This window comes from Somniosus microcephalus, chromosome 2 (assembly GCF_052327205.1).
Source record: "Somniosus microcephalus isolate GS21.2 chromosome 2, FLI_Smic_1.0, whole genome shotgun sequence".
Lineage (NCBI taxonomy): Eukaryota > Metazoa > Chordata > Chondrichthyes > Squaliformes > Somniosidae > Somniosus > Somniosus microcephalus.
This window is the reverse complement of record NC_140988.1, coordinates 191,225,527-191,252,361: the sequence shown is the minus strand read 5'-3', so window position 1 is coordinate 191,252,361 and position 26,835 is coordinate 191,225,527.

Genomic DNA, 26,835 nt, shown 5'->3' with positions numbered 1-26,835 from the left:
GGAGCTTTCTGGTACAAATTAAATATTGGAAGTAAATAGTGGCAGCTTTAATGGCCAACCGAACAAAAATTCCAGCTAAACTTAGGAGTGTTACCAGGCATAAGATTTTTAAGGGATTTAAGTGGGCAGAGGTTCTGCAGAAAGCGGAACTCTCCACCCACAGAGGCCCTTCCCCTGGGCAGGCATACGATCTGTCAAGAGGATTCTTGACAGATCGGAAGTGCTGGTTTTCAGCACATGCGCTTCGCATGCCTGAACCTGGCACTTGCGAGGTCGTTACGGGTGTGTACACAGCTCGTACACATCCGTAGGCATCGGAAATTACGGGGCCATCTTAAAATGCTGTATGCTTCTGAACTGCAGCCTAAAACTGACAAGCATGTTCCAATTTGGAGAGTTCTCTGATCAAAAAAACAATTAAACTCTGAATGATCCAAAGTTCTGTTTAGTTAACAGATGTTTAGGTCTGACTGGGACACAGATCCACCTGAACAGCAGAATAATACATTATGCATTACACGGTATATGTTACCTGACTTACCCTGATCAATGCCACATGCGATCCATTGAAAAAACAGCAGTCAGTACCGTACTGTGCACTTTCTATCCCGCTGGTGTCACTTTTCCTATGCCATACTCTAGCGTCATATCTTTGTTTGGCCAAAATAAAAACCCCAACCAATCAGCACTATATAATTGGAATGCTCAAGTACTTACAGTGAGAGCACACTGACAGATCCCTGTATATGCAGTTGCACTGGGTAAGGGGAATGATAATTATTTAATTTCTGGGAACCGATCAGAAAAAAACATTTGCTTCAGTGTCCCTGGACAGAGGTCTTAGAGCTTCTTTCCAAATTCTGTTACCGGTGATGTGCACCTCTCCGGCACTTCCACAGCTCAGCACCACCTTGTAACAGCAGGAATGTGGACACACTGTAAACAGTATCAGTTAAGATTTTGTAGTAATATAATAAAAACTGTGGGGTCAAGATTTTTGCAGGGGTTCCTAATCTCCTGCTATAATGTCAGTGGAAGACTAAGAGAAATTCTGTGCCAATCTTCTGCCAAAATTACCACAGATGATTGAGAGAACCCCTGTGGAAAATCCAATTCTCACTGTTTTCTGTTTGTAACGGCACAGTGTCCATCATACGTCAGTTTCTGTCATGAATGTCTGTAAGACATTTTCTATTTCATTGTCTGTCTATTTATCTATCTATCTATCTATCTATCACAATTCCTGGGATACCACAGTATGAGATTGTGCACACTAGAAAAACTCAGGCTTTAACAGTAATTATGCTTTGTGTTTCCAAATGATTTCAAAGCAAACTTTATCATGAGTTTTGGAACATTTTTGTGGTAGAATTGGACGTCAAAATTATTTTAAATTCCTATTTTTTTTACTTGAGAAAGGCTGAGAAGTCTGACAGAGACACATAAGAGAGAGGGGGGATTGAGTATAGCAGCTGCCTTTATTTTTGTTTATACTGAGTATTTGACTATTGTTCATATAAACGTATAGCAGATGCTGTAACCAGCCCCAGCTTCACACCTCAGCACCCCTTCTGCAACAGCATAACCTCTGGGGTTTTCCTCACTTCATATCTGGGTCTACTGCAGACTAATTGATAGAGATTGATTGCCATGATTAGTCAACAACTCCATTATTGTTGCATCATGCAACTACCAGGGTAGTAAAAGGCAAACTAGATGTCCCTTGGTCTTTTTTATTTAGCAATTCCTATGTTTATATCACTCAGCATAAGAATATAAGAAGTAAGAGCAGGAATAGGCCACATGGCCCCTTGAGCCTTGGGTATAGAAGATTAAGGAGTTCGCTAATTGAGGCGTTTATGACGAGCAATGACAGGAAATCTGCTAATATTACTTCTAAAATGCTACTACACACATTTCCTGCGTGTCATCATCACACCTCTTAATTTGACAGCACTTTTTGATTTACTGAAAATCACATCTCAGTAACTGAAGACTGAACAAAAAAGAATCTACCATTTTTCTTTCTCACAAACCCAAATATCCAAGGTTTAAAATAATAAAAATGTTACAAATTATGACCTTGAGATTCCATGAGGATTCTCCCGGTCTCCCACTGTAACTTCGGAGGAACCCCCCAGAGAAATGATATCAATGTCTGAAAATGGCTGTTAATGCCATTTCTCTAGAGATTCTGTCAAGCTCCTGCCAAAGATCTGGTGGGAGATCGGGAGAATGTCTGTGAAATTTCATGGCCCACATACTTCCCTTTAGGATGCTTAACTTAACCTAAATATTTTTCCTCTTGCTTCCAATATCTTCATTAACTTTTGCTTCAGCGGTCTCAGCCTCTCTTAGAAGCATTGAACAATAATTAAATCCTATGCCCAAAACTAAGTGCACACCTGCCCCCAAACCACATGAATACATGCTCCCCTCTGCCAATCCCAGTCACACAACCACACTCCAATGGCATGATTTCAGTTCTGCTGCCGTACCTGCAGAAACAGAAGGAGAAGAAGTATTACCAATGTGTCCACGTTACAACTTGTTGGGATTCTGCCTTGGCCTACAGTACTGGCATGGACCTACTGCTCAATACATGCTTTGGTGTCAATTAATGCCTGACTGAATAGGATAGAGACTAAAATAAGAATAAGTGTGATACAATCCCAGTGTTCAGGCCAGGCCTCTAATTTCTCGAGGGTGACTTTTGCCGAATGCTTTAGGCGCTAAAGAGGTAAAGAGGTGGCCAAGATGGGGTCATAAGCTGAAACACCGGATTAGCCCACGTTTAGTGCAAGACACCATCTTGGTAAAGGAGTGGAAGCCAAGGCTAGGAACAACCACCCAGAGGCTTGTTAAACAGCTGATTACCACTTAAAGTATCTGCTGGTGCTCATTAAAAAGGCTGCATGGCGCTTCAACTAACGCCCTTTCCTAACAGTGTCCAGTTGTTTGGGAGTAAATACAGCATTGATGTGGAGTTTGAGTGCTACTTAAAGGGACACTCACCATTTCATGGTCAATGCTGCTGGAGCTGTGAAGAGGACCTCTGAAACACATCAGGAGACTTTCTAGGACACTATAGGGCGCGATCTTGCCAGCCCTGGGGAGGTGGGTATGGAGGCGGGACTGCTGGGAAAATGGCAGAATCCGGGGGCGGGTGCCCAACCCGCCCCCCAACCCGCCTCCGTGCCATCTTGCCAGGAGACGGGTAGCCGACCCATGCCGGGTCCTGTATCCTTGGAGGCGGGAAGGGGATTAGTGCCACTTATCTGCCTGTTAACATTCTGGGACACTTTGTCAAGACTTCACCAACACTCTATCAACATTTTCTCTGGAAATTCTCTGAGGACTTCACCTAAACAGAGTAAGTGCTGTGCTACTCCACCTTATTGGACACGTTATAGTAGTCACCAGGAGAAAGGGAGTGCTTGGTGATGGCCATCTTGCTAGGAACCCCCTTGGTCTGAATGAGGAATGGAAGGAGAACATGAAGCCAGGCAGAGCAGCACCAGTTGCTGCAGGAGAGAGGGACAGGAATGCGAGGAGGGGAAGTAGGCACCCTTCCCCCACCTGGCAGGTAAAGGACATCCCTCCTCCTCTGGACCTTCTCCACCAGGACCATCAGTGCCGCATCCGAGAACCTGTGCACCTTCTCCCTCAGTTCCTGAGCCATCCTGCAATGTGCCGCTGTGGTGCCAGCCACAGCACTCCACACCTTCCGTGGAAGTAGCTGTGAGAAACCCACATATAGGCCGGAATTTTTCTTACCTCGACAGGTCCGGTGCGGGTGGTGGCGATAGCGGGTCACAACCCTGCTGCTGGCTCCATCCCGCTACTGAAAGCAAACTTACATTAATAGGATCTATTAAGCCCGCCCAATGCCTGACCCAGCCCAATTAAATGGAGCCGGTCTGGTGATGACATTCATGACTATTTTTCAGCCGGGATATTTAAAGGGCCCATGGCCACATTAGATTTGACGTTTAATCTAACTTAGCGCTGTCAGTGTACTACAGCATTGGAGTGCTGCAAACACTGAAAATGACTGCACAAAGGCAGAGGGCTGCACCCAGGTTCTCCGATGACTCCCTCCATATGCTTATGGAGGGAGCCAGAGCATGCAGAGATGTCCTCTTCCCTTCCAATGGGTGGAAGAGACCTCCCCAGGAGACCAAAACAACCTGGTTGCAGATTGCAGAGGAGGTCACAAGCAGGGATGTGTTTAGCAGGACCTGGGTGCAGTGGCACAAATGTTTCAATGGTCTCATTAGATCAGGAAACGTTAGTACAAAGCCAAACTCAACTTCATCCTGCTGTGCCTCTCATCACATCCCCATCACTCTGCCTTCCCTACCCTACTCCTGCACATCCTTACTCACACCAACATACCTTACACCTCCACCCATCCCTCTCTATCTATATTATCACATCCCCATCTCAGTAGCCACCCCTGATACTCGCCCTCATCCTAGTCCAATCATAACAACTAACAATACATACTTGGGTGTTTTAGTCAATGTTCATGTAAAGTTTCTGTTAATGTGGTGTCAAACATAAAAATCTTTATGGACAGATTTGTATGCACCTTTGGAAGTGGCTTAGTGGATTGTTGGGTAGCTAATATTACCCCACTATTCAAAAAAGGTGCTAGAGAGAAAACAGGGAATTACAGAGTGTAAGCCTGACATCGGTAGTGGGGAAAATGCTAGAGTCCATTATAAAAGATGTAACAGCAGAGCACTTGGAAAACAGTGACAGGATCGGACAAAGTCAACATGGAATTACAAAGGGTAAATCATGCTTGACTAATCTACTGGAATTTTTTGAGGATGTAACTGGTAAAATAGATAAGGGAGAACCAGTGGATGTGGTGTATTTGGACTTTCAGAAGGCTTTTGATAAGGTCCTGCATAAGAGATTAGCATGTAAAGTAAAGGCACATGGGATTGGGGGCAAGGTACTGACTTGGATAGAGAACTGGTTGGCAGACAGAAAGCAAAGAGTTGGAATAAACGGGTCTTTTTACGAGTGGCAGGCAGTGGCTAGTGGGGTACCGCAGGGATCGTCAGTCCTTGGACCCCAGCTATTCACAATATATATTAATGATCTAGACAAGGGAACTAGATGTAATATCTCCAAATTTGCAGACGACACAAAGCTGGGTGGGCGTGTGTGCTGTGAGGAGGATGCCGAGAAACTCCAGGATGATTTGACCAGGTTGTGTGATTGGTCAGAAGCATGGCAGATGCAATATAATGTGGATAAATGTGAGGTTATCCACTTTGGTAGCAAAAACAGGAAGGCAGATTATTATCTGAATGGCAATAGATTGGGAGAAGGGAAAGTGCAACGAGACCTGGGTGTCCTTGTGCACTAGTCACTGAAGGTAAGCATGCAGGTGCAGCAGGCGGTTAAGAAGGCAAATGGTATGTTGGCCTTCGTAGTGAGAGGGTTTGAGTACAGGAACAAGGGTGTCTTGCTGCAGTTGTACAGGGCCTTGGTGAGACCACATCTTGAGTATTGTGTGCAGTTTTGGTTGCCTTATCTGAGGAAGGATGTCATTGCCATGGAAGGAGTTCAGCGATGATTCACCAGGCTGATACCTGGGATGGCAGGAATGACGTATGAGGAGAGATTGGATCGATTGGGCTTGTTCTCGCTGGAGTTTAGAAGAATGAGAGGGGATATCATCGAAACTTATAAAATTCTAACAGGACTAGACAGACTAGATGCTGGAAGGATGCTCCCGATGGTCGGGGAGTCCAGAACCATGGGTCACAGTCTAAGGATAAGGGGTAGGCCATTTAGGACAGAAATGAGGAGGAATTTCTTCACCCAGAGAGTTGTGAACCTGTGGAATTCTCTACCACAGAAGGCAGTAGAGGCCAATTCATTAAATATATTCAAGAAGGAGTTGGATATATTTCTCAAGGCTAAAGGGATGAAGGGGTATGCGGAGAAAGCAGGGACCAGGTACTGAATTTGGATGATCAGCCATGATCGCATTGAATGGCAGAGCAGGCTCGAGGGGCCGAATAGACTACACCTGCTCCTATCTTCTTCTATGTTTCTATGTTGCAGTGAATGTTGAGACATAACGGTAACCCCCACAATGGTGGTGAGTGTGAAAGGAATGGCTTGGACATTATAGGGATGCTTTATGTTGTTTGTGTGGGGTTGTGCCAACCTGGCGCATCATGTGGCAGTGAAAAGTTAATTAAATTTGGCCATGGTGAAGCTATCCCTGCCCTCTCGGGCAGTAATGTGGTTGGGTGCTGATGCCCTCTGTGCTGTGCAGCATCAAGTGTTTGCAGAGGAAGTTACTGTTGTTGGTGCTGCTGGTGTGCCTGGTGCTGCTGGTTTTGGGGCTAATCGTGGTTCAATTCTGAGGATCAAGGTGAAGTACAGCTAACAGATGCATTCTGTCATTGGTAAGAGAGTTCTTCCGCTGAGGTGAGACTGGATGGAGACTTTGCTGGAAAGACATGCAGGCTGCAGAATCTGTGCTGGAAATGGACAGAGCAACAGCTTCTGCCTGAGGAAAGTGATCATCTGTCAGGTGGGAGCTTTTACTGAACATTTGATGCTGTCAAGTAATCAGCTGGAGCAATGGCCATGGAACTCCTGCCTCAGGTTGACAGACGTGCTTCCCGAGCAACATGGTTCCTGTGACCATGCAGTTAAATTTAAAAAGTAAGTTAAGAAATCTGGTTAAGGGTCTATAGTAATCTGGGATGTTATGATTAAGCTTATCCACCAGTTGGTGCTGTAGCCAATGCTGCAACTAAGGTCAGAGGTTTGCTTCCTGTTATGGTCAGAGGTTTGCTTCCTGTATAGGTCAGCACCAGGTGGAATGCCAGGATGCTGATGCAGGCTGTCTGTAAACGTGTTTCCTAGTTGTTAATAAAGTACTCGTGTTAATTCTAACATCTAGCCTCTTTGAGTTCCTTGTTCCACTTTCTGGATTTATCACATTTGGCGACGAGGCAACTAAAGGACCCTGCATAAAGAAGAAAAGTCTGCCGGGATGTTTGAACAACAAAATCACGAGCTAAATTTAGCTACAAGCTGGAAGAGAGCATGGCTGCCACGGTAGGAACGGTTTCCGCTTTTGATATTCAAGCACAAACCTAGGAAGAATACTGTGAAGTGTTGGGTTATTTTTTCGAAGCAAATGAAATAAATGATGCTGGAAAAAGGAAAGCCATTCTGCTTAGTTCAGTGGGAAGCCAAACCTACAGTTTGATGAAAAATCTGCTCAGTCCTGAAAAGCCTGGAGACAAATCATTTGTTGAATTAGTGGCTTTGCTAAAAGAACATTTCAACCCTAAGCCTAGTGAGATTCTACACCTGTTCAAGTTTAATTCAAGGAACAGGAAAGAGGAAGAGAGCGTAATGGACTATGTAGTGGTGTTGCGTAAATTAGCACAAGATTGCAATTATGGGAACAACCTGAAGGAAATGCTGCGAGATAGGCTAGTTTGCGGAATTATGGACAACCAAATGCAACGTAGACTGTTATCCGAGACTGGGCTTACTTATGAAAAAGCATTGGAACTTGCTCAAGCCATAGAGACAGTGAACCGAGATGTAAAAGAAATACAGGGTTCAGACAGGGCTAATGCTACGCAAGTTGCAGGTCAGGTTGTTGTGCACAAGTTGAACATGCATCAGAAACCACAACGTGAGCATGTGAAGGGATGTTATAGATGCAAGGGTGATCACTTGGCGAGTGAATTCCGGTTTCTGGAGGAAAAGTGCTACAAGTGTGGGAAACAAGGACACATAAAACGAGCTTGCAGGGTGAAATCACCTGTGGAGGAATCCAAACCAAAAGGGGGAGGACAGCAAAACTGTTGTGTCCGTCAGTAGTAAGACACAAGACTGAAGGAGAATGGTACAACAGGTGTTTACTCAACGTGGCTCACTCTGGAACTGAACTGTACAGATTACTACTCAGTGCTATATATAGGTGTGGTCACTGCTGGTACTACAGTATACATGAGCTGTAAAAAGTAGTTCCCCCCTTAAAGGTATATACATTACAATTTCTCCCATTTTAGATTAACAGTACCATAACACTCATTTAACAATTAAATATCAAACTAATTACAATTAACACTTTTAACATACAATGTTAGCTGAAAATAGTCCATTTATATATTCAGTCTTTGGGGAGGCTTTCTGATCCTTTCTGGATAGCACCTTTCCTGAGTGTCTCGCTCTTGGTGCGGAGACGATTCTGGCACCCTGTCGTCGGTTGGGTCATCAGCTTCCGATGCTACTGTTTCTGGGGTAGATGCGACCTGTACGTTGGGTTCCTCACCAGGTATGTATGGGCAAGGCATGGGGTAGACTTGTTCCTGTGACTCTAGGATCTGGTCAGCATGGCGTCTCACGATGTTCTCCCCAACGTCCACTGTGTACATTAGTGGGCCCTGCTGTGTGCATATCGTTCCTGGCTGCCATTTTTCTGTTCGGTAGTTGCGGGCCAAGACTGGTTGCCCTACATTGAAGCTCCTTGTTGGCTTCTCATGGATGTGCTGGAATTGCTTACTCTCAACATCTCTTCATACGTTTGGTCTGAGCAAATCCAGACCGGTTAAAAAACATCATGGCCGGGGCCTGGTTGGTGACTGCATGTGTCGCATTCCGGTAGGCGAACAGGAAATTGTCCACCTTATGCTGCAGCGGAATGTTGTCATTAGTCTTTATTGCCTTCTTAAAGATTTGTACGAACCTCTCAGCCAATCCATTTGTGGCTGGATGATACGGGGCGGATGTGTAATGCCTTACCCCATTCTTATTCATAAACCTCCGGAAATCTTCGGACACAAACTGTGGTCCGTTATCGGAGCAAATCTGTTCTTGCAAGCCGTTCCTGGCAAAAATGGTCCGTAGGAATGCAATAGTTTTCTCCGTGGTGGTGGAGGACATTTTGATGACCTCAGGCCATTTCGAGTGTGCATCCACAGCTATTAAAAACATTGAGTCCATGAATGGACAAACAAAATCAATATGCACCCGTTGCCATGGAGATGAGGGCCACCCCCATGGGTGTAGAGGGGCATGTGGTGGTGCATTTTGGACTTTCTGGCATCCTGAGCAGCTCTTGGTCAGGTCCTCGATTTGCTTATCGATTCCCGGCCACCACACATAAGCCCTGGCAAGGCTTTTCATTTTTACCCCTCCCAGATGACCCTCATGAAGCTCATTGAGCACTCTATCCCTTAACTTGGGTGGAATTACCACTCGGGATCCACACATCAAGGTCCCCCAGCACACTGACAGCTGTTCTCTTCTTGTCGAGAATGCTGGCAACAGTGAGTTGCCATGTGCTGGCCATCCCTTCACCTTCAAATCATATACCCGAGACAGTGTCGGGTCATTTCGGGTCTCCTTTTCTATATGAGTGTTAGTTACCGGTAGGTATTCAACTATAGTCGAATGAAATATTTCGACAGGATCCACTGCTGGTGCTTCCTCCGCAGTAGGCAGTGGCAGGCGTGATAGCCCATCAGCATTTCCATGCTGTTTCGTACCCTTATATTCAATCACATAGTGGTGCGCCCCTAGAAAGAGTGACCATCTTTGTAGTCGTTGCGCAGTCATCACCGGAACGCCCTTCTTCGGATTAAAAATGAAGACAAGAGGTTGGTGGTCAGTCAGCAAGGTGAATTTCTGCCCGTGCAGATAGTGATTGAACTTTTTCACTCCCCACACTAGGCTGAGGGCCTCCCTGTCAATCTGGCCGTAGTTACGCTCGGCTGACGTTAGTGATCGTGACGCAAAGGTTTTGGCCTCTCTGAGCCGTCCAAGAATTTGTGCGACAGCACTGTTCCAATGCCGTAGGGTGACACATCACACGCCAACCGAATTGGTGGTGCTGGGTTGAAATGGGCCAATACCTCTTTCGATGTGATTAGTGTTTTGCTCTTCTGGAAAGCTTGTCTACATTCGTCACTCCACTTCCATGGCACTCCAGTTTGCAGTAAGGTGTTCAGTGGGTGTAGTATTGTAGACAAATTTGGCAAGTACTTATGGTAGTAGTTTACCAGCCCGAGGAACGACCTCAGTTGTGACACGTTTTCCGGTGCTGGAGCCTTGACTACTGCCTCAATCTTCTCTAGGGACTTATGTAACCCCTCTTTATCGATAATGTGGCCACGATACGAGATCTGTTTTTCAAAAAACTCACATTTGGGGTGGTTAGCTCCGAGCCCATACTCCTTCAATCTAGTGAGCACCTGCTCCAGGTTGGCGAGGTGATCACTGTCGTTTTTGCCCGTGACCAGGATGTCATCCAAATAACACTGGGTCCCTGGGATCCCTTGCAGGACTTGTTCCATTGCCCTCTGCCAAATAGCCGGAGCTGATGCTACCCCGAATACCAGCCGGTTGTATTGGTAGAGACCTTTATGGGTGTTGATTGTGAGGTATTTTTTGATGCTTCATCTACCTCCATTTGCAGATACGCCTGGGCCAGATCAATCTTAGTGAAGCGTTTCCCTCCAGATAGCGAGGCGAAAATATCTTCAATCCGCGGAAGTGGATATTGCACGGTGTGAAGGATTGGGTTCACTGTTACCTTAAAGTCCCCACAGATGCGAACCTTCCTTGGTTCCCCAGGCGTGCTGCTCAATGACTTTTTCATCACAGGGACGATGGGTGTAGCCCACTTGCTCCAGTCTACCTTAGACAGTACTCCTGAACATTCCAAACTCTCCAGCTCCGCTTCGATGTCTGGGCGGATCGCATAAGGTACCGGTCTGGCCTTAACAAATTTTGGGCTTGCGTTTTCTTCGATTTTAATTGTTGCTGTTATGCCTTTTAGTGTTCTGAGTCCTTGCTGGAACACTACTTGCATGTCGGTTAGGATCTTTGACATTCGCCCAGGTGTGACGTCATCATCCTTTTTGGCAGCCACAGTCAGTGCTTGTATGGAATGCCAATCCAGCTGTATTTTCCGGATCCATTCACATCCCAGTAATGGTGGTCCTCCATCTTGCAATACATACAGGTCTAGTTTTGGTGTTTCCTTACCGTTATATATAATGGTCACCCTTATTTTTCCTTTGGGGTAGACTTTTTGCCCCGTGTACGTCTTCAAAATAATTTTTGTGTCTCTCAAGGGTATGTGTGAGAATAGCCACTCGTAGTCCCATCGGTTTATGACTGTTAGGGCTGATCCTGTGTCCAATTCCATTTTTACCTGGACTCCTGCTATCTTGAGAGTGACCCAAATGGTTCGGTGATCCTCTGTTTTGATCACATTATGTAGTTTCAGACAACTCAGCTCCCTGCTTTCGGAGTCGGTATCATTCTTTGGTTCGCCTGAACTGTTCTCCGTCACCTTATGTACCTTCTTGTACTTTTCTTTTGGAGATTTCTTATTGCTGGTTTTCTTTCCCAACCTGCAGACTCGTGCTATGTGTCCTACTTTTCCACACTGTCTGCACAGTTTGTCTTTGAACCAGCATTCATTGTCATCGTGTGTTGTTCTGCCGCACCAATCTGTTCTGCATGACATTTTGTTTGTGCCATATTCTTGCGGTCTCTGTTGTATCTCTGCAGTGCCCCGTGCTGCTGCTTCATATGACACCGCAATGCTGAAAGCCTTATCCAGCGTAAGGTCCTTTTCAGATAAAAGCCGTTTCTGGGTTCCTTCACTTTGAATCCCACACACAAACTTGTCCCTTAAGGTATCTGCCAGTCCAATTCCAAACTGGCAGAGTTTCGATAGTTTGCGCAGTTCTGTTAAATGTTCAGCATTGCTTTCATCCTTATGCTGGTTCCGTTTGTGAAACTTGAATCTTTCTGCTATCAGCAGCGGTGTGGGGTTTAAATGTTCCTGTAGTATCGTTACTATGTCTCCAAAACTCTTTTCCACTGGCTTCGCTGGGGTTACTAGATTCCGTAATAAGCCATACGTCTTTGCACCCATTAAATTTAACAATACTGGCGCTTTCTTGTCATCTGACACCTCATTTGCCTTGCAGTGTACCTCTATTCGTTCGACATATGTAGTCCAATCTTCGACTTCATTGTCAAATGCGGTGACACTGCCACTCTTCGGCATTTTGGGTTTGGTTTAATATGGCTTAAAATGGCGTCTGCCACACTTTCCTTGCTCCCCCGCTGCTGCCAACACCGCTTTCGGCGGTCCTCGTGGCAATGGCGGTGCCCTGTAGGTTTTGCGCACTTTCCCAGCGCTGCTGCCAACGACGCTCTCGGCGGTCCTCATGGCAATGGCGGCGCCTCGCAGGTTTCTGCGTGTCTCTCTCCCTCTCCTTGATGCTGCTCGGCCCCTGAACACCGGCTGTGCCCTGTGCGCTCTGCCCTCTCTCTCTCTCTCCCGTCGATGCTGCTCAGCCCTTTGCTGTGCCGCTCGGTCGGGCTCTAGCCTGCCGCTGTCCAGGAAGGGTCTGCGCACTACCTGTTGCCAGCCCGTTTCGCTGGACCACCGCGACTGAAAAGCCAAGCCTGGCTCTCAACAGCCTCCCCCGCAATTCTCGAGTCTCTGCTGGATGACTGGGCGGTTGCCCATGGTCGACGCCCGTGTCTCTGGCCTTGACCTCCAATCTACTGGTCTCCAGGAACGAATCCCTGGGAGGTGATGCAGAGTTGCAGGTAGGATCGAATTTGCCTCGTCGCCAATGTTGTGTCCGTCGGTAGTAAGACATAAGACTGCAGGAGAACGGTACAACAGGTGTTTACTCAACGTGGCTCACTCTGGAACTGAACTGTACAGCTTACTACTCAGTGCTATATACAGGTGTGGTCACTGCCGGTTCTACAGTATGCATGAGCTGTAAAAAGTAGTTCCCCTCTTAAAGGTATATACATTACAAAAACCAAGGGAGAAAAGTGAAAAAACATGGAGCACACCACATCAGCGGGGAAGCTGAGGAAGAAGAGGACATGTTAATATTGTATAGCATGTTAGAGAACATTCCAAAAGTGGCTCCTATCACACTGCAACTGACAGTAAATGACTCTAAGGTGAACTTTGAAGTGGATACAGGGTACGGCGTGACCATAATGAACAAGGCAGAGTACTCAAAATTGTGCAACTGTGCAAAAGTTCCAGAGTTAAAGCCTTGCTCCCTGCATCTTAAAACATATACAGGTGAACGAGTAGCGACATTAGGTATAGCTAAGGTAACTGTGCAACACAGGGACACAGTGGAACAGCTACCTTGATGCGCTATCAATTACTCATAAAAGACTGAGGCCTAGAAATTCAGTCTGGACACTTTTGGGGCGCTAAAGTCGGGCGCTCACTAAAGTTAGCGCCCGCCGGAAAGTGTAGGCCACATCGCCGAAATTCAGTAGAGTTGGCCCTAAGTTTGGCCGAGCGCTGAAACTGGCGTTGAAATGCTGTGTTCCGGCGCTAAGCCGGCGATGCGGCCTAATAACGCCGAAGCCGGGCGCAGCGCAGGTGCGGTCATGTTTTGATTGACAGCAGACACCCTGACGCCGGCCAGCTCTTAAAGGGGGAAGGGTCAACTTTGACTGCTGCCACGCCCTGCATACTGGAGCCCTGCAGCTAGGCCTCAGCACTACTGGTGTGCCAAAATAGCGCCTGGAGCAATGGAGAGGGCCCGTGAGCGAGCGCAGCGCTTCTCAGAGCATGCTCTGAGTGTGCTCATTCATGGTGTGGAGAAGAGAAGAGAGATCCTGTGCCCGGACAGTGGCAGGAAGGCTCCCAGGATCCAGTACAGGAGAGCCTGGGGCAAAATCGCCCGCAGGGTGTCATCCACCTGTGATGTCCCCAGGAGTGCGGACCAATGCCGCAAGAAGTTCAACGACCTCACTCGGATGGTGAAGGTGAGTACCCTTTCCAGTGTCCCCCTCATCCTTGCATGTGCACCTCACATTATGGGCAAAGGGACCTCAAAGGCCTAATGGGCAGCCCTCCTCCCGCAGCAATGGCACTTGCATGTTCATCAATAGCACTTTCTGCACTTAACACACTGGCCAAGCTATTCGACCATGGGAGGCAGTGCACCCAGCAACAGGGCACCACACTGGCCAAGCTATTCCACAATGGGAGGCAGTGCACACAGCGACAGGGCACCACACTGTACTTAGAGGCCGTCCTTTCTCTTGCAGGCCAAGCTGGTGAGCAATGTAAGGAGCCAGGCTGTCACTGGTGGAGGCCGTCCCGAGTACCAGGCGCTCACTGATCTGGAGGAGAGCATGGCACGACTCATGCGTGGCCGGGTGACTGGCCCTGTCGCGATCGGCGAGGCGGACCCTGTACTGGTACCCACTGGTAAGGACATGACCGGTTGCACCTCTCTCGTTGCCCTCGCGCTTCAGATCTACATCCTTTCCCACTGACCGACAAATGCGCATAATGCACCACTCAGGCCTCCCTCGCTGACGGCCTGTCCTCACTCTAAAGCTACTCTTGTGCCTTCCTGCTTTCAGCTGGTGAGGAGGAGGTGGTCCCTGAAGCGCAGAGAGCCAGGCCCTTGGAGGAGGAGGACGTCGAGGACCAGGAGGAAGGCGGCACATCGGGGGAACCCTCCTCCGTGCCAGGGGATGGCAATGGAGGGGAGACGTCTGGCCTGCAGGAGAGCCAGGGGGAGGTGTTGGAGGGGTGGGCCGAAGCTGGTCCCAGTAGGGTGGACGCATGCGGGAAGGCTCCGGCAGCACGCCGGCCTTCTGCCCAGAGCGGGGAGGTGTTGGAGGAGAGGGCAGAACCTGGCCCAAGTGGGGTCGACGCACGCGGGAAGGGTCGGCCAGCTCGGCGGCCTTCTCCCCGGAGGGAGAGTCCGCCCTCCAGTCCGGACACGGTCCTCGCCCAGGAGGTGCGCGCCCTCGATGAGATGTCGGCGGCGTCTGAGCGGCGCCACCAAGAGTTCATGGGGGTGGTCGAACAGATGCCTCACGCCATTGAGTCCCTGGCTCAGAGTGTGGTGGCTTTCGGGGAATCACAGGCCAGGGGGTTCGAACAACTCACGGCAGCGCACGACAGGGGTGTCCAGCAACTGGCCGCAGCGCACGACAGGGGTGTGCAGCAACTCGCGGCAGCGCAGGACGCGGGTGTGCAGCAACTGGCGGCAGCGCAGGACGCGACTCGCGAGATGAGTGGTGCCGTCCAGACACTGGCAGAGCTGATGCGGGCACATACCAGGGCAGTTCGGGCACTCACTTCTGCCACACTCACTGTGGCACGGAGGCATCGCCATGGCACCCGCCGCCCTGCTGCAGCACAGCGGTCCCCCAGATTGCTGCGCTTGCTACACTGCCAGCCCGGCCGAGTGCCAGTGTCTCTGGCGAGCAGCGCGCACCTGCCATCAGCCAGCTTGCCCCCAATGGTGCTGCCGACACTGCCACTCCCCCAGCCAAGGTGCGACGAGCTGCTGCTAAGACTGATGCTGCCCAGCCACAGCTGCAGCAGTCAGCAGCCGGCCCCTCCTGGGCCAGGCCTCGTCTAGGCCGACCCCCAAGGGCATCTGCCGACACGCTTTGTGGCCCTCATGAGCCTTCCCCCAGCCTCGCCACACCCGCAGGGCCCAGGTTGAGGCGGAGCAGCAGGTCGGCCAGGGGCCGGAGAAGCCTGTCTAAGGACTCGCCCTCTCGGCACACCCATTAGAGTGTGGTGAGAGCGGTTTCTTTTATATTGGGGGGCTTGTGTTGTGGGGGGCATTATTTTGTTAAGGCCGAGGATCAAGGTATTTTTTGTTTTCATGGGGGTGTCTCTGTTGTGGGGGGGGGGCTTATTTTTGTAAGGCCGCTGTTGAAGGCCTTTTGGATGGGCAAGTTTTGTTAGTCCTCCCCAGGTTTTGGGAGTGACAGATGTTTTTGACTGTTTTTTGGGGGCCTTGTCTGTTTTTCTGTTTCATGTGGGAAGGGCCCTGAGTTTGTGAAATAAAGCTTTTGATTTATTCAGCATGTCCAGGTGTCATGTTTGAAGTGGTTGTTGCGTTAACCGGCTGAGGGCTTGCGGAGCGGCTGCCTCAGGTGCGTTCATTGCCACAGGCCATTCCCTGACAGGGGGCCTAGAAGTGTCGATCAATAAGCCCCCGGCGGACGGCCCTTGGCCCTTGTCGCTCCCTCCTGGGCTGGTACTCCTCCTCCTCCTCCTCCTCCTCCTCCTGCTCGTCCTCCTGAGGTGGTGGTGCAATGCCAGGTGGCAGTGCCTGAGTCCTGCGGATAGCCAGGTTGTGCAGCATGCAGCACACGACGACGAGCTGGGAGACTCTATCCGGCGAATACTGAAGAGATCCTCCGGAACAATCCAGGCAGCGGAACCGTTGCTTGAGGACGCCTATCGTTTGCTCGAATATGTTCCTTGTGGCTTGATGGCTTTCGTTGTATGCCTCCTCTGCTGGGGTCCTGGGCGCGCGGAGCGGGGTCATGAGCCATGTACACAAAGGGTAGCCCTTGTCCCCGATAAGCCATCCCCTTGGTGGAGGCTGTGCCTCGAACATGTCAGCCACAGTAGTCTGGCGCAGGATAAATGCATCGTGGCTGCTTCCTGGGAAGCGGGCATTGACAGCTAGGATGCGCTGCCTGTGGTCACACACCAGCTGTACATTTAGGGAATGGTAGCCCTTCCGGTTGCGGTAATCCTCGGCATTGTGGATAGGTGCCCGCATAGCCACATGCATGCAGTCAATGGCGCCCTGCACCATGGGGAAGCCCGCGATCCTGCCAAATCTGACTGCACGCTGCTCCTGCCTCTGTCGGGTCATGGGGAAGGAGATGAATTGGTGTCTCCTCGCGTAAAGTGCATCGGTGACCTGCCGGATGCAGCGATGCGCGGCGAACTGGGAGATGTTCGCTATGTCCGCAGCAGCGGCTTGGAAGGAGCCGCTTGCATAAAAGTTCAGAGCCACCGTGACCTTCACTTCCACCGAGAGAGACGTCCTGCACATCAGCTGTGGACGCAGATCTGTGTGAAGCAGCTGGCAGATCTCTGCCACCACCTCCCTTCTGAAGCACAGCCTCTTCACACAATGCGCCGCAGTCATGGTGAGATAGGACACCTGCTGCCGGTATTGCCTGAGTGGGTAAGGCCTACGTTGCCGACGCCTGATGGTCCCTCTGCGTCTAGGCATGGCTGGCCCTCTCTCACAGCGTCTGCGAGCCCTTCGCATATAATGCTGCAACTGAGGGTTGGCCCCCCATACAGCCCCCATAATAAAGTTGAGAACAGATAAATCACAATGAATCAAATGTCAAAGCACTGGCCAGAAGCCAAAAATACCTCTCCTATGATGTCCCAAATCTGTAACCTCTGTCCCTTGGTCTCTGTCCAGAAATCCAAAGCAGTAAAGTCATTGCAGCAAAATGGCTGGGCTTTATAGGTCAGTCTAAGTGCCCTTTAATTTGCGCTCCCCGAGGCCCACAGGGCCTCTTTTGCGTTCCACCTCACAGTTCATAGCAGCGCCACGCCCACATTGGGCGGGCGCCACTGAATTTCCGGTTTGGGGTGCACAAACAGCGTTGCGTGACGATATGACGTCATAAGCTGCGCGCGCACCTGAGCGAGCGCAAACACTTTGCGCCGGTGCTAAATGTCAACTGAATTTGGGCGTCGGCGCAGATCGGACTGCGTTCAGGCGCTAAGTGACTAGCGCCGGAAATATAGCCCTTTTATGGCATTAGCGGCTGGCGCAACCCACTGAATTTCTAGGCCTGAGAGTTAAGAGAGTAACTAAAGGCTTTTATTAGCAAAGAACAGAGCATGCCTCTCGTGGTTGACTGGGTTCCAAGAAGGCAGGGGGCTGCAGGTCAATCACCTTTATACCTGGGCCTGTGTGGGTGGAGCAAGCCGAGACATGTTGAGGCATGCATAGGTACAACAGTGTGTATCAACAACAACAACAACAACAACAACAACAGTGGTTTACCACATTCACCCCTTGTTTAAAATTGAGTCCGGCGGGGTGAAGTGTACTAAAGGTTCGTGTAAGTAAGTCTATCAGGTGGCCTTGTATGCTGTCCTGATCGTCGTGGTGGCGGCGGTGATGGTGCAGCATCCAACGTTGAGTCTGGCATCTCATTGAGTGGTTGGGTGGTCAATGACGGGTCCTGGGGCTGCGGCATGCCGTCTAGTGGGGTTGGGTTGTGGGTAGTGGTGGATGGCAATGGTAGTGTTTCAGGGGCACCCAAAGGTGCGAGATCTCGTGTGGGGGCTGTGTCCTCCCGCCCGTCCGGGTACGCTACGTAAGCATACTGGAGGTAGGCGTGGGTAGTGGTGGATGGCGAGGGGGGTGTTTCGGGAGCACCCGAAGGTGCGAGGTCTCGTATGGAGACTGTGTCCTCCCGCCCGTCCGGGTACACCACGTAAGCATACTGAGGGTTGGCATGGAGGAGGCTCACCCTCTCGACCAGGGGGTCCGTCTTATGGGACCTCACGTGCTTCCGCAGTAGGACGGGTCCTGGAGAAGTCAGCCATGTCGGTAACGAGGTCCCCGATGTGGACTTCCTGGGGAAGGAGAACATTCTCTCGTGAGGGGTAGCATTGGTGGCTGTACAGAGCAGTGACCGAATGGAATGGAGCGCCGCAGGGAGGACTTCCTGCCAGCGAGAGGTCGGCAGGCCCTTAGATTTCAAGTTTAAAAGGACTGCCTTCCAGACCGTCGCATTCTCCCTTTCCACCTGGCCATTCCCCCGGGGGTTGTAGCTGGTGGTCCTGCTTGTAGCGATACCTCTCGAGAGCAGGTACTGCCGGAGTTCGTCGCTCATAAAGGATGAGCCCCTGTCGCTATGAATATAGCTAGGGAAACCGAACAAGACGAAGAGGTCATTCAGACATTTAATGACCGTGGTACTGGTCATGTCTGAGCAAGGGATGGCAAACGGGAAACGGGAGTACTCATCAATTATGTTGAGGAAGTACACATTGCGGTCGGAGGAGGGGAGGGGCCCTTTAAAATCGACGCTCAGCCGTTCAAAGGGGCGTGTGGCTTTGATCAGGCTTGCTCTGTCTGGCCTATAAAAATGCGGTTTGCACTCGGCACAGATTTGGCAGTTCCTGGTCATGGTCCTGACCTCCTCGATGGAGTAGGGCAGGTTACGGGATTTGATGAAGTGAAAAAACCTGGTGACCCCCAGGTGGCAGAGGTCATTGTGGAGGGTCTTCAGTCTATCGACCTGCGCGTTGGCGCATGTACCACGTGATAGGGCATCTGGGGGCTCATTGAGTTTCCCGGGCCGGTACAAGATATCGTAATTGTAGGTGGAGAGTTCGATTCTCCACCTCAAGATCTTGTCGTTCTTGATTTTGCCCCTCTGCTTATTATTAAACATAAAAGCTACTGAACGCTGGTCAGTGAGCAGGGTAAATCGTTTTCCGGCCAGGTAATGCCTCCAATGTCGCACAGCTTCCACAATGGCCTGGGCCTCCTTTTCGACAGAGGAGTGTCGAACCTCGGGGCCCTGGAGGGTCCTTGAGAAAAAGGCCACGGGTCTCCCCGCCTGGTTAAGGGTTGCAGCTAGGGCAAAGTCGGAAGCGTCGCTCTCCACTTGGAAAGGGATGGACTCATCCACTGCGTGCATTGTGGCCTTCGCAATATCTCCTTTTATGAGAGTGAAGGCTGCACAGGCCTCTGCTGTCAGGGGGAAGGAGGTAGACTTGATGAGGGGTCTGGCTTTGTCCGCATAGTTCGGCACCCACTGAGCATAGTACGAGAAAAACCCTTGGCATCTCTTCAGTGCTTTTTGGCAGTGGGGGAGGGGGAGCTCCATAAGGGGGCGCATCCTGTCGGGGTCGGGGCCAATGACTCCGTTCTCCACTACACAGCCAAGAATGGCAAGGCGCTTGGTACGAAACATACATTTGTCCTTGTTGTATGTTAGGTTCAGCCGCTGGGCCGTACGGAGGAATTTCTCTAGATTAACATCATGGTCCTGCTGGTCGCGGCCGCAGATGGTGACGTTGTCTAGATAGGGGAAAGTGACCTGGAGCACGTTCTGGTCGACCATCCGGTCCATCTCCATGTCAGATATGCGGGGGAGTGGGTATGCATCTAGCTGGGTGTAACGATTGATCGTCTGGCTGTAGTCAATAACTAGGCGCTGTTTTTCGCCAGTCTTCACTACCACCACTTGTGCTCACCATGGGCTGGTGCTACTTTCAATAATCCCTTCCTTCAGGAGTCTTGCTACCTCGGATTTAATGAAGCTCCTATCCCCGGCACTGTAACACCTGCTTTTGGTAGCGATGGGCTTATAGTCGCGGGTGAGGTTAGCGAACAAGGAGGGGGGGGGGGACTTTAAGGGTGGAGAGGCTGCAAATGGTGCGCGGCGGGTGATTTAAAAGCTGCTGGCTGCAGACTGTGAGTGGGGGGAGGGGTCCGTCGTTCGCTAATGTGACACTCTTAAGGTTGCACTGAAAATCCAACCCCAGTAGAACGGCAGCGCAAAGATGGGGCAGGACCAGGAGTTTAAAATTTTTGTATTCTGTGCCCCTTACTGAAAGGGTCACTACACAGTAGCCACCGACGTCCGCTGACTGGGCTTTGGAAGCCAAAGAGATCCGATGTCGCGTCGGCAGGACCGGGAGAGAGTAACTCCGCACCGTGTCGGGGTGGATAAAGCTTTCCGTGCTCCCGCTGTCAAAAAGGCAGGTAGTGGCGCGGCCGTTTACCTTAATGTCCATCATGGACCTGGACAGTTGATGAGGGAGAGATTGGTCCAGCGTCACGGAGGCCAGCGTATGGTCGAGCGAGTCGATGTGGTCGTCAGGTGAGGCGGTGGTTGAGTCCGGGTCCCCCGTGGTTGAAGTTGGGGACGTCCGAGATGGCGGACAAAATGGCGGCGCCCATGGTCCCGATCCCCACGCGGCTGGGGGAGCCCAAGATGGCAGACAAGATGGCTGCCCCCACGGTTCGCACGCAGCGCTGCTGGCGTTAGCGGTTTTACCTTTGCAGGCGCTGACATAGTGTCCTTTCTTCCCGCAGCCGGAGCAGGTTGCATTTCTCGCCGGGCAGCATGCTCTAGGGTGTTTTGCCTGGCCACAAAAATAACATTTCTGTGCCTTGGACATCGCAGCAGCAGTTGAAGGTGGCGGTCCCATGACCCAAGATTGTGGCGTCCACGTTGCGGAGCGGTTAGGGGAGAAGGCGTCCATATTCCTGTGGGCCGCGTCGAGCGAGAGCGTGAGGGACACTGCCTTTCTCAGGTCCATTTCTCCCTTTTCCAACAGTCTCTGCCGGGAGTAGTCGGACCTTAGACCCGCAACGAAAGCATCTCGGATCAGTCCCTCCGTGTGTGCTGCGGCTGATGCTTCTTTGCAGTCGCAGTCTCGGCCGAGTATCCGTAGTGCCCGTAGGAAGGCCTCCACCGATTCCCCGGGCTGCTGTCTGCGGGATCTTAAGAGGTGCCGGGCATAGACCGTATTTACCGGGCGTGCGTATTGCCCTTTTAGCAGACCGATAGCCGCCGCGTAGGTCGTCGCATCCTGGATTATTGTATAAACTTGGTGGCTCACCTTTGAGGCCAGGATTTCCAACTTGTTTTCGTCCAGGGTCACAGTTGAGGCTTGCAGGTAGACCTCGAAGCAACGCAGCCAATGCACGAATTTGGTAGCCGAACCCGCCTCTTGGGGGTCTAGGTCCAGGCATGTTGGTCTGAGGGCTCGCAGCAGCTCCTGTTGCTTAGCATTTGGTGCAGCAGTCTGCTGTTCAGCGTTTGGTGCAGGAGCCTGCTGTTCAGCGTTTGGTGCAGCAGCCTGCTGTTCAGCAAATGTCGACATTTTGTTTTTGCTAATAAAATTGATGCGCTATCAATTACTCATAAAAGACTGAGAGTTAAGAGAGTAACTAAAGGCTTTTATTGGCAAAGAACAGAGCATGCCTCTCGTGGTTGACTGGGTTCCAAGAAGGCAGGGTGCTGCAGGTCAATCACCTTTATACCTGGGCCTGTGTGGGTGGAGCCAGCTGAGACATGTTGAGGCATGCATAGGTACAACAGTGTGTATCAACAACAACAACAACAACAACAACAACAGTGGTTTACCACATACCTGTAGTTATAGTATCAGGTACCGGACCAAACCTGTTAGGTCGGGGCTGGATAAAATAATTTAAATTAGACTGGGGAGCAGTACATCAAATAGATGCGGGCAAACAGTTGACTTTGCAAGAAGTGTTGAGTGAACATGAGAGTGTGTTCAAGGAGGAACTTGGCACATTTAATGGCCCCCCAGCTAAGATTTATGTAGACAAGGAGGCACCGCCAAGGTTTTTTAAACAACGACCTTTGCCTTATGCCATGAAGCAAAAGGTAGAGGCTGAGCTTGACCGTCTATTGAGAGAGAACATACTGGAACTGGTGAAATGTTCGGAATGGGCAGCTCCCATCGTACCTGTGTTAAAACCAGACAATTCGGTAAGGCTCTGTGGAGACTATAAATTGACTGTCAATCAGGTGTCCAAACTAGAGCAGTATCCTATTCCCAAAACAGAGGATCTCTTTGCAAACCTGGCTGGAGGAAAGAAATTCACAAAGTTGGATATGAATCATGCCTACTTGCAGATTACACTGGATGACGAATTAAAGAAGTATGTCACCATCAATACACACAAGGGCTTGTTTACATATAACCACTTACCGTTTGGTGTCTCATCTAGTCCAGCTATCTTCCAGAGGACAATCGAAGGTGTACTGCAAGGGATTCCACATGTCTCCATCTATCTGGATGACAATCTGGTGACGGGAAGGACCGACCAGGAGCATCTGAGCACTCTGAGAGAGGTACTACAGAGATTGGAGAGGGCAGGGTTCTGGCTCAAGAGGAGTAATTGCACTTTCCTGGGGAATGGGGCAGTGTTCCTGGGACACAGAGTGGATGCCACCGGGCTCCATCCACTCAAGGAGAAGGTACAAGCACTGCAGGATGCCCCTGCTCCTCCAAATGTGGCTGAGTTAAAAGCTTACCTGGGACTGCTGAACTATTATAACAGGTTTTTACCAAACTTGTCAACTGTGTTAGCACCTCTTCACAAACTACTGTGCAAGGAGACACAGTGGCAGTGGGGAGAGGAGCAGGGGGTTTCATTTGAACAGTCCAAGAAACTGATGCTGTCATCGGATGTGCTGGTTCACTACAATGCAGAGAAAGATATAATTCTCTCTTGTGATGCTTCACCTTACGGGGTGGGGGCAGTTCTTCACACTGCATGGAAGATGGAACTGAAAGACCAATAGGGTATATGTCCCGAACTCTAACACCAGCGGAAAAAAACTATTCCCAGTTAGACAAAGAGGGGTTAGCAGTAATGTTTGGGTTACAGAGGTTCCACAGGTACATATATGGCAGGAAGTTCACTATATGCACTGATCATAAACCTCTTTTCTCTCTTTTCAATGAAATGAAAGCAGCTCCACAGATGGTGCCACCCCGGAACCAGAGGTGGGCAGTGACATTGAGGGCATATGAGTATGTCATCGTCTACAAGGAGGGCAAGTACCATGGGAACGCAGATGCCTTGAACCATCTTCCACTGCCAGGCACACCTATCCATGCAGCTCCAGAGGACAGAGTTTCAATGTTGGAGGACACTGACACGGCACTTGTGACTGCAGAGCAAGTAAGAACATGGACAGGTAAAGATCCAGTACTGTCTAGAGTTTGAGAATATGTGGTGAGGGGATGGCCACAGCATCAGGAAGGGGCTGACTTCACACCCTACAGTGTCAGGAAAACAGAGCTGAGTGTGCAGGATGGTTGCGTGTTGTGGGGAGCACAAGTGGTTATTCCACAGCCAGCATGACAGTCTATCCTAGAGCAACTACATCAGTGTCATCCTGGGGTCTCGCATATGAAAGCCTTGGCTAGGAGTTACTTGTGGTGGCCAAAGCTAGATGAGGAGATAGAAAATCTAGTCAAGACATGCAGCACTTGTCAGGAACACTGGAAGGCACCAGCAGCAGCTCCTCTCCACCCTTGGGAGTGGCCAGATAAACCATGGAGAAGATTGCACTTTGATTATGCGGATCCATTCATGGGGAAGATGTTCCTCATAATCATTGATGCACATTCCAAATGGATGGATGTTTGTCCTGTAAATTCTGCTTCCGCCACTACTGCTGTAGACTGCCTGCGTCGGAGCTTCAGTAATCAAGGGCTACCGGAGATCGTGGTGAGTGACAATGCCACTTGTTTTGTGAGTACAGAGGCAAAAGAGTTCTTGAGAAAAAATGGCATAGTGCAGGTGACCTCGGCTCCATATCATCCGCCCTCGAATGGACTTGCAGAGAGAGCCGGACAAACTTTTAAGGAGATGATGAAAAAAGTGCAGAAGGGAGTTTAGCAGCCAAAGTGTCACGGGTTCTGTACAGCTACAGAATAACACCTGAATCCACCACAGGACTCTCTCCTGCTGAGAAGTTATTAGGTCATAGATTACGCTCCACTCTTGACCTTGTCCACCCAGACCTAAAAAGGAAAATGGAAAACAGACAAAACAAACAAAAAGAGAACCATGACAAAAGAACAAAGAGCCAACGTTTTGGAGAAGGAGATGCGATCCTTACCAGGAATTTCAGTTATGGACCAAAGTGGATTCCTGGCTTCATAGGCTCAATGACAGGTCCAGTATCATACAAGGTCATGTTGGGAGATGACAGGGTAGTACGCAGACATGTAGATCAGATACTTCCCAGACAAGGGGAAATTGAAGTGAAGGTTCCAGATGCAATGACTGAAGACAGGGTTGCCCCCAGTTATCCAAGTGCATCTGTGGTGCCACCACCAGGGACGGAGATAATTCCACAGGAACCTATCCATCAAGAGGAAACCATTGTTGCAGAGTCAGATACTCTGAGCACTGCTCAGGAGCAGCTGGTGGCTTCACCACAAACAAGCAGGGACTTTACTGTTAGACGTTCACAAAGGACTCGCAAGCCACCAGAGAGATTGATTCTAAACTGTTAGATTCATCAAGTATGGAACATGATAAATGGAGACTCCTTATGTGACCCTCAGGAATGGTTGTTTGTTAAGAAATTCATACTGAAATCTTAAGCGGGGAGGGATATAGTAATCTGGGATGTTATGATTAAGGTTATCCACCAGGTGGTGCTGTAGCCAATGCTGCTACTAAGGTCAGATGTTTGCTTCCAGTTAAGGTCAGAGGTTTGCTTCCTGTATGGTCAGCACAAGGTGGAATACCAGGATGCTGATGCAGGCTGTCTGTAAACGTGTTTCCCAGTTGTTAATAAAGTACTCATGTTAATTCTAACATCTAGCCTCTTTGAGTTCCTTGTTCCACTATCTGCATTTATCACAGGGTCTGACAGCTAACTGTTAATCATCTCGATTGGGTCGCCTGCTGCTGCTGGACAGACACGCCTGGGGGAAAGGCGCATGGGGGCGGGGTGACAGCGGGTTTCTGGCCCGCTGTCAAAAATAACAACTTTCCCAACCAACCCACCACCGAGTATGCCCATTACCACCCCGGAAAATTCTGGCCATACTGCTCCATGAAAATTGCGTCTAATTAGCACTTGAGTACTACACCTGCATGTGTCTGTTTAGCACTTCCAGGCAAGTTCAAATTATGGTAATCAGCAATTAGGACAAATGTGTGCTAAGTCCAGACTTTCAAACAGGCATGTCTTATTAGCACTGTACCCATTTAGTGCCTGATTTCACCCTTTGGCCAAATTAACTCCAATCATCTCCTACTTCCTCTTCAAAGCCCTATTCGGTTAAGGGAGGATGCAGCTTGGCCTGTCTTCCTACTAACTCTCTTGTTATGGGCTCCTTCTCCTACAAAAGCAGAGGTGTGCATTCAATAGCTGACCTGGTGACATCAAATACACTGAAGCTCATGCATTAGGGCATTAGGGAGCTATCCATAGATGTTGAGAAGTCGGCAACTTGCATCATGCAGGCACTTGGAAGGAATGGCAGGGGGTTCTACCATTCAAGCACCTGCTGAAGGAGGTGGTGCTGACAACTGTACAGTGTTGCCTAATATGGCAGTCACATAACTCTAGGCAAATAGTGAAAGAATATATAAGTTGGAGGGAACACATCATGCTAGTAGTAATTGTTGCAATTCAAAACCATTAGCTAACAATGAAGTCCCTTACTCCCAATGAGATTATTTAACTTTTTGCTGCACTCAAATTCAGGTGCTCTTACTGTTCTGTTGGCATTGACCTCATCGGCCAATTTCTGCCTATTCCTCTGACCTGCACTTCGGCTAAGCTTCCACCCAAAGGAAATAGAAAGTCCCTTCTTTGCTGCAATAACTGCATCACAATTTCTATGGTCTCCTACTTTGAGTTTTATTCGTTCATGGGATGTGGGTGTCACTGGCAAGGCCAGAATTTATTGCCCATCCCTAATTGCACTTGAGAAAGTGGTGCTGAGACACCGTCTTGAACTGCTGCAGTCCGTGTGGTGAAGGTACTCCCACAGTGCTGTTAGGGAGGGAGTTCCAGGATGTTGACCCAGTAACGATGAAGGAACGGTGATATATTTCCAAGTCAGGATGGTGTGTGACTTGAAGGGGAATTTGCAGGTGGTGGAGTTCCCATACTCCTGCTGCTCTTGTCCTTCTAGGTGGTAGAGGTCACGGGTTTGGGAGGTGCTGCCAAAGAAGCCTTGGCGAATTGCTGCAGTGCATCTTGTAGATGGAACACACCGCAACCATGGAAAGTTGGTGGTGGAGAGAGTGAATGTTTAAGGAGGTGGAAGGGGTGCCAATCAAACAGGCTGCTTTGTCTAGGATGGTGTCGAGCTTCTTGAGTGTTGTTGGAGCTGTACTCAGCCAGGCAAGTGGAGAGTATTCCATCACACTCCTGACATGTGCCTTGTAGATGGTGGGAAGGCTTTGGGGAATCAGGAGG